This window comes from Echinops telfairi, unplaced genomic scaffold (genome assembly GCF_000313985.2).
Source record: "Echinops telfairi isolate 266 unplaced genomic scaffold, ASM31398v2 ScPeMD7_6273;HRSCAF=7185, whole genome shotgun sequence".
NCBI lineage: Eukaryota > Metazoa > Chordata > Mammalia > Afrosoricida > Tenrecidae > Echinops > Echinops telfairi.
This window is the reverse complement of record NW_022110173.1, coordinates 737208-743899: the sequence shown is the minus strand read 5'-3', so window position 1 is coordinate 743899 and position 6692 is coordinate 737208. Positions and strand designations below refer to the sequence as shown.

Below are 6692 nucleotides of genomic sequence, written 5' to 3'. Positions count from 1 at the left end.
CCGGCTGTGACCTGACTGACAGGTTGGACATCACCTCATACACTTTACACATCTTCAAGGTGACATGAAATTATCTATCACAGGTGGATAAACAAACTATGGTGCATGACTTTAACAGAGCACGAGGCGACCTGAAAGAACAAAGACTCCGTTCTTGATTGCGGGTCTAACCTTGGGACATTATGCTGAGTGAAACAAGTCCGTCACCAAAGGGCATGTGCTTTATAGGACCACGATTGTAGAAAGTCAAGAGAAGACTTACATACAGAAACATTATTTGATGGTCACCAGGGATGAGAAGGGAAAGGAGGGCAAATCACTAGCTAGAGCAGGACACACATTAACGTGGGTGATGGGACAGGCGCTGTACAATAGGGAAGAGGGTAGCACAACATGGCCAACGTGACAAAGGAAGGCACGTGAGGTGCACAAGAGTAAAAGACAACAAGGTAACCCCACGACATAATCTGTCCTGGGAGAAGAATAACAAGGGACATCATCTACGAGTGGATCCACAGACAGACATGCAAGCCGAACAGTGGGGAGAAGCCCAATGGGATTACACCCACAAGTGTTTGTGGGCAGGGGATAGTTCTACACGTGTGTTTGAACATGTCAGGCAGAGGGCTACTATGTGCAAGTTTGGGCGTCAAATCCACAAGACGCTCAGAGGGAGAAAGATGAGGCTGTCTGCTCCCATAAATGTTTAGTCTTGGAACTGCTACAGAGGGTCACTAAGAGTCAGATTCAACTCAATGGCCATCTTCTTTATAGGAGGCAAAGGGATGAGAACTTGGTCATAATCAAACACCTTTAGGGAGGGGTCTCTAGGCTTGGGGTTTTAGGACCAAAGTCTCAGGGGACACCTAAATCAATCAGCATCACACAGCCCACAAAGGCAATCTTCCACATCCTACTGTGCTGGGTAGAGACTAGGATCTTAATAGCTCCTGAGTGGCCATCAGAGATGTAACTACTGGTCCTTGTCATTCCAAGTAAAGCAGCGTGAAAACCAGCAAAGATGCAGGGAAACAATTCGTTCACAAGACGAACGGATCACACAAATCACATAGCTGCCACGACCCCGAGACCAGCAGTCCCAGCTCACAATAACAGGTCGGAGACAGAGAAAACCATCAGGATTTTACAAAGACCAGACTTGGACTCGTCTGACAGAGGCTGGTGGAACACCCAAGACTGTGGCCCTTAGACACCATTTAAGCTGGAGCTGAACACACCCTTGGGGGAATCACCGTTCAGCCAAACAATGTGCAGGCTTAGAAAATGAACAAGGAGACCAGGGAGGAACGTACCCTTCAGTTCTATCAACCAACCGAGGCCAAAAGGGCACCATTTGTCCAAACCCAAGGCCAAATAGAAACAGGGAACCCGAGAGGAAGTGGGCAGGTTGCTGTTACATTGTGCAGATTGCAAGCCACAAACCAAAATGCGTATAAATCACTGGATGGGGGGAAAAGAAGGGCGTGGATAAATCCCTGCAGAATGAGCTAAGTGCTAGAAAAGACCTCTGCAGGCTGGTGGCATGGAGAGCAATCAAGACTCCGGCACACATTCCCCACATTCCCACCGCTCAGGTCCACGGCAGCAAGGCACATCGTATGTCCATCCAAGGAGCTAAGACACGCGGAAGCAAAGCAGATACGTCTTCTGAAAATGTTCATTTTCCTCAATCCTCAATTATCCCTCATCATTCAGGGGGGAGGGGAGGGGCCAGGAGCAAAAGCCAAACAAATCAAGCCCTCTGCTATCAAGTCAATTCCAACTCAACAATCTCACAGGACCGAGCAGGGGTGTCGCGCGCAGGGGTTCCCAGGCTGCAAATCCTCAGGAGGTGGCCGCGTCCTCCTCCAGCAGAGGGCTGGTGTGTGCAAACCACTGCCTTCTCAGTGTGGCTGAGCGCTTTAACCACTGTGCCACCAGGGCCTGATCACTTATTTGCTGTCTTATCAGTACCAGGGGCTTCAACACCTTTGGAGGCTCTCCAGCAAGGAGACAGGCGACACAGACACACCCTGGCCAGCAAAGGCTGGAGAGATCGAATCCCAGACACAGGTGATCACCCGGCCATGGAGAAGCCGAGGGAAGTGGACATACACTGAGTAGGAGAAGAAGCTGACTGATGGTAAGGGTGAGTTGACAGTCAACCTGAAACAGTAACATCATTCTGAACTTTTGCAAGCAGCATTCAATAGGGGTGCCCACATTGGTGGCTGGTGGCTTGCCCAGAGAGATGTCATCCTCCCCTCGTTCCCTACAACCTCCTAGGGACTGGAAGTGCGGCCAATCCCCATCTGCACTCACCAGTCAATCCCCTCTCGCCACCCCGTCCATGCTCCAGTTGGTCAAAGCCACCGTTTGTGCCACTGTATCTGGAGACAGGAGCGAGCACAAATTAGTTCTGGATCAGGCGTCCTGACTGGGCACCCCACTCCCTCTCCAACACCTTCCCCACCCCTGAGTCTCCCCCCCCACCACACACACACACACACACACACCACCTAGCTCAAGAGAGCACTACTCACACTGGGTGCCCTGCCCCGCCCGGCCCAAAAGTTTTCTCTCTGGGTCCTGCCCATCCCCGCTCCAGTCTCCCCTGCATTTCCCCCCCTTTTCCCTTCCCTTCCGTATGACCCTGTCCCCTGCTTTCCTTTTTTTCTTTCTATTATTTGTTTTCACCCCTCCTTTCTTAGGTTTTTCTTAACTCCTCTCTATTTGGTCATTTCTTTCCCCAAGCTCCTTAGTGTCGGGGGAAATTTTTTTCTCTCCTTAATTGTCCTTTCCTTTCTTTCCTCTTGTTATTAAATTCTCTTTTTCTTCCTGTTTGTTTCCCATTCTTAAAAAAAAAATTTTTGTTGTTGTTGCTTGTTTTGTTTTTCTTTCGCCCTGTTTGTTCCACCTGACCTAAGAGAACAATTGTGCTCACGCGGCCCAGCTGCCCAGCTACATCGGTACCACCTACAGTCCCACTCACTGGGCAGAGCCACCACCTGCTCCCATACCACCTGATCAGTGATTAACAGCAGCCAAACCCGCCCTCAACCGCACTACAGGAACGGTGCCAAGAACCGCAGACACACACACTTCCGTTTCTACCACCCCCTCCAGGAGACAAATGGTGAGGGTCTACGAACACTCCAATATATAAGCATCTATTTAATGCCAGTACAACGATGTCTCAAGACAACAATTTCAGTTCATACCAAGGGACAAGACCAATGGCTCATAGATAGATACAGCCAAAACCCTTTCTGAGGAAGAACTCGTACTAGAACGAACGACCTGATAAAGAATCCAAAAGAGCGGTGTTACAGTACTTTCAATGCCTTGAGAACGCTGCCGTTCAAAGCAAGAGACACAGAGGACAAACCTTAGAAGAATTCAGGAAAATACAAGATAAACCTGACAAACAAGATGAAAAATTAGAAAGCATATAAAACGGCATATAGAAAACAATATTAACACTAAGTATTCAGAGATAGTGCACTGCAAGGGCAAAGGAGCCCAACTGAACCCACGGAAGACCAAATCACTTAATTAAGCTTAAAGAGACAAATTCCTCAATCTAACCTCCTGGAAGAAAAACCAGAAAGACCACTCCCACCAGCAACAAAGAAGACCTACGAATGATATGGGACACCGTCACAAGGAATGGCTTACATCCGATCAGAAATCTAGAGCAAAGTAAACAAAAGTGGATAAACAGTGCAGTCACAAAACTTCCAAAAGGAGAGGGAGTCAACAATTTCAAGACAGAACAGACTGTTTTAAACTTGGGAAGAAATTAATAAATTATAGGGTAACTTCAAAGGCAATTAATAAACCTCATGAAAGTAAAAGAGGAAAATAAAAAAGATTTAGTAAACATTAAAACGAAAAAAAAAAAGACAAAGAAACCCTCGAAGCGACCTTAGCACAGAAAATCATTCAGAACCAAGAAAGCAAGCCCAGCCCATGACACACAGCATCCGCCACGTCAATGCCTGCCCATGATCACCCCGGCTGCCAACGGGTCCCAGGCACCGGCCTCGAGACAGTCGCAGAATGGATAAGAGACACGTCTTAGACACAAAGACAAAAATAGATTAAAAACAAAAGGATGAAAAAAACATGATCAAACTAATAGCACGCAAAAAAGACAAAGAGTGGCAATATTAACTTCTGATAAAACAGATTTTAAGGTGACAAGTCGTGTTAAGAGACCCGAAAGGACATTACAAAATGATTAAAAGGCCAAAAGAACCAGAAGACATCTATGGACCCAAGGAAACACCAAGGGTCAAACCCACAGCAGAGTCAACTACAGCCCCTACCTAGTGGTGCCGACAGAGGAGAACTGCTCCTTGGGGTCTCCAAGACTCACATCCTGCAGCGAGCAGGCAGGCTCACTCTTCCCCCAGGTGTCTGATGCGGTGAAACTGCTGAGCTAGTAGTTAGCAGCCAACCTGCAACTCACTCTGTCACTGCGGCCCCTGACACGATCAGTAAAAATCCATACACCAAACCCTATCAGGATTAAAGAGGAAATTAGAGGTTTATAAAGACAGAGACTTTCATATACCACTTTCAGTGAGGTGCAGAACTCCGAGAAAGCTCAGCCATGACAGCCCGGTCAACTTGCAGACATGGATAGAACACTCCATCCAACGACAGCACGATCTACATTGTTTTCCAGTGCACAGGGAGCATTTTCCAGAGGAGACACAAAGCAAGGCTCCATCAATTTAAATGCATCAAAAACTACAAAGCAACTTCTCAAATCACAGTGCTATAAAATTACAAATCAACAACAGGAAGGTCAAGGAGAAAAAAAACCATGAACATTGAATAACAACTATTGGGTAACAGAAAAAATAAAAATTCAAATAAAAAGTTCCTTGAATCAGATGAGAATGAAAGCACATCAGACCAAAGCAATGCTTAGCGAGGGCAAACAATAGCCATGAAAGAGCAAAAAGAGAAGAAAAAGCAAAATCAGCACCTTAACCCACTATCTCCTAGAATTCGACAAAGAGCTGCAAAATGGGCCTACCACCCCCAGAAACAAAAAATAAAGATTCGAGCAACAATAAATGAAACAGATACGAGAAATTGGATAGAAACAATCCAGAAGACTAGACGACCACCTTTGAAAGCACTAATAAAACCAACAACATACTGGCAAACCTAACAAAGGAAAAGCTGCAGATACCACAAAGACAAATGAAACGAGAGTCGCAACAACAGAACAGGAGCGCACCAGACTCGATGAACAACTGCAGCCGACACATCTCAAAGCCTGGAGAAGTAGGCCAAGCTTGAGAAACATACCTCTCTCCCCAAAGTCTGAGCCCAGACAACTTTACTGGCGAATTCTACCAAACATTCAGAGAAGAGCTGACAGCAACTCCATCACACGATTCCAGAGGAAGAAAAGGCTGGAATACTCCGAAATACATTTATGAAGTGAGTAGCCCGAAACCAAAACCAAGCAAAGACATCGCTTAACAAAGAAAACACACACCAATATCCCTCATGAACACGAATGCCAAAATGTTCAACAAAAGTCTAGCCAGTGGAATATAACAGCGTATCAAAAAAATAATACATCATGATCAAGGGGGATTCATGCCAGGTATCAAATATGGTTCAACATTAGAAATGCAATCCATGGAATCCACCACATAAATAAAGAAAAATAACCATAGGATCAAATCTATTGGCACAGAAAGGGACTCTGACAAAATTCAACACCCATTCCTGAAAAAACAAACACACAAACAAACAAACAAAATAACACTCGACAAATAGGAATAAAAAGGACACTCAACATAATTAAGGAAATACACACAAAACCAACAATCAACATTATTCTCACCAGAGAGAAATCGAAAGCATCTCTTCTGCAAACGAGAACCGGGTAAGGATGTCCTTTATTATCACTCCTATTCAATGTGTGCTGCAAGTCTTGGCCAGAGCTATTAAACAACAAAAAGAAATCAAAGGTACCTGCATTAGCAAAGAAGTAAAACTATTTGCAAATGATGTAATCCTATAATGAAATAAACAAGTCCCTGCCATCAAGTCAGTTCCAACCCATAGCAACCCTACAGGACAGAGTAGAACTGCCTCTCTGGGGTCCTGAGACTAAACTCTACAGAAGCAGAAAGCCTCATCTTTCCACTAAGGAGCAGCTGGTGGTTTTAAACTACTGACCTTTCGGTTAGCAGCCCAACACAAAACCTACTAGATTTGTTTAAGAATAAAACTAACCAGAGAAACAAAAGAATTACACAGACAGCCAGAGAACACTTCTGTTGTTGCTGCTGTAGTGCAACCCTGTGCGCACTACGAGCGATCAAGAGCTGCACTCACAAGAAAAGAATCCACCGTGCTCATGGACTGGAAAGCCTGACACTGTGAAAATGTCGAGACTCCCCAAGTCGACCTGTAAACATAATGCAATTCCAAACCAGATCCCAGCGTCACTCTCTGAAGAGATGGAAAAAGTAACCACTAACTTTGTATGGGGTGCAAACAGACCCAGGGGAAGCGAAGCACCACTGAAGAATAAGAACAAGTAAGAGGGCTCTCTCATTTTCCTGACTTCAAAACAGCCTGATGGTGGTACAACCAGAGCCACACAGGCCAACGAAACAGAACAGACTCCAGAAAGAAAGTCATGCATTTAGAGA

The 6692-nt window shown here is 45.6% G+C and overlaps 1 protein-coding gene across 1 annotated transcript in view; it reads right to left on the bottom strand.

The window, feature by feature from the left end:
- DDX11 (DEAD/H-box helicase 11) overlaps window positions 1-5960 on the bottom strand; it is a 36819-nt gene extending 30859 nt beyond the window's left edge. The window contains exons 1-2 of the mRNA XM_045295909.1: window positions 5876-5960; window positions 2323-2390 (exon numbers count right to left, since the gene is read on the bottom strand). The gene's annotated coding sequence lies outside the window, so the exon portion shown is untranslated. The remainder of the gene's footprint in view (window positions 1-2322; window positions 2391-5875) is intronic.
- Between the last annotated feature and the right edge of the window lie 732 nt (window positions 5961-6692).